The sequence below is a fragment of the Frankliniella occidentalis genome, unplaced genomic scaffold (assembly GCF_000697945.3).
Source record: "Frankliniella occidentalis isolate FOCC.00 unplaced genomic scaffold, Focc_3.1 Scaffold120, whole genome shotgun sequence".
NCBI lineage: Eukaryota > Metazoa > Arthropoda > Insecta > Thysanoptera > Thripidae > Frankliniella > Frankliniella occidentalis.
This window is the reverse complement of record NW_026267248.1, coordinates 334,800-336,791: the sequence shown is the minus strand read 5'-3', so window position 1 is coordinate 336,791 and position 1,992 is coordinate 334,800.

The window sequence follows — 1,992 nt, the reverse complement described above, 5'->3', positions numbered from 1 at the left end:
CGGCCCCGAGTGAGTGCCTCCTGCTGCACCGGCTGCACCTGGGTGCCCCGCGCCCACCCCGCGGCCTGGAAGTTGGATGAGACGGGACGGCGACGGGGCACTTCTTGCTTACTCTACAGCTGTGGAGAGAGAGAGAGGGTTTTTGCGGACCTCAGCCCTCCCCCTTTCCCCCGGCCCTCTCTCTCTCCGTCGCTGCAGTTCGTTGTCCTCGAGGAGTCTCTGACCCAGCGGCTCTGGTCTGGACCGCGGGGGCCAGCTGACGCTGCGGCTTGATTTTTCATACCGCTTATAATTAACGTCCTAATTAGTGCTGCTGCTCTGCTGCTGGGCGTCGCGCGTCGCGGTCCGAGCAGTCTGCCCTGCTCGCCTCTCGCCTGCAGTCCTATGCCTGTGCCGACATCATGCGGGCCGGGGATGCTGCGTGCTGTGCTGTTTGTTGTGACTGCGATACGCGGACCGGCCGATCAGACGGGAGAGGAGGGCGGACCACACAATACTACTCTGACCCGGCCCCGCCGAGGCGACGACCTCCGCCCGCGTCAGCTGATACGGGCCGGGCCGGGGCGGGGACACCCGCAGACACAGACAAGACGGTCGCGCACCATGTGATCCGATTTTCGGTGACTTTTATTCCCACCCTAAAACTTTTTCGACGATGCCGCCCGGGGGCGCTCGCGAGTGCGGCGCGTCGCGGCAGGCAGCACGCCAAGCTCGGCCAGGGCCGCGGTGGCGCGGCGCTGCGTGGCGGTGCGTGGCACTCACCTGGCGAGGAGGCGCGGCCCCCGCCCCGCCCCGCTCCGCCTCACCGGCACAGCACCACGCGGCCCGGTGCTGGCCTCCCATTGGCTGCCTGCCGGTCGTACGATGCCCGGGCCGCCGCTCCCCCCTCCTAACCCTAAGGCGAGGAGTTACATTGAGCCGAATGCATTGCGGTTTGGGCTGCGCCGGGGTCGCGCTTGTGCTTTTTGCTTGGCCTGCCTTATACACATGCTTGGAATAATATTCGTTTCGTGTATGATTAAATTGTGTCTTGGCGTGGTGGCTGATTCGCCCAGCTTCCCTTTAGTTATACTGTACAACATGCACGCGTGTGGGCGGGTTGCCTACTCAAAGGCCACAGGGCGCTAGAGAGGCAATAGAAAGGCAAACGAATGTGGGCGAGGGTGACTCAGTCAGTTGTTAGCTGTTACATGTGGCGCAAGTACTTTACGATCGTTTACATGGACGTCACTCGGGCGGTTGGATAACTGACTGAATACCCGCGTTGTCTTTGGAGCCCATGGCGAGACCGGCAGGCGGCAGGACAGCGGACCAACAGTTCTGTCCTAGCGGTGTCGTCGTGCGTGTGAAACTCACGAGGGAACGCCGCCTGGCCCTGGCCGTGGAGAGGATTGAACCTTGCCGGGTGGCCCCACTCTGGCCCGAATGTCACTCCTCTGGATGTCGTTAGTGTATTGCAAAGCTCCACTGTACAAGTCATCGCGTCGCGCCACCCTGCTGCCTTAAAAACATAAAATTAGCGAGGCATATGCACCCCTGTCGTATTTGAAACGCCGATTCAGGTGATTGAAACGCTAGCCTCCTCGACCCTGCCTGCTGACCCGACAACCGAGATGCTAATGTCATGGCGCTGTCGGTTGGGCTGGCAGGGGTCAGGGCCCCGTAGGACTTCCTGCAGCAGGGCGAGCAGGGCAGCAGGATGGGCTGGGTTAGAATGGGCTTCGAACTCAACGGGACGCTTTCTATTTTTTATTTTTTTTCCGTTTCCTTATGAATGTCTGAAAGGTGGGTGAAGTGCCGTATTGGTGTGCGTTTGGGAGTTTGAGGGCAGAGCAGCAGGAAGGACCCCCGAGAGAAACGGGCGTGGTTAGAGTTGTAATGGACGTATACGGCTATCCGAACAATGCCATTGGGATGAGAAATTAACGCCTCCCAAGGAAGGACCCACAGACTTACATAGCGGTTCCCCCTCACACACACACACACACACAC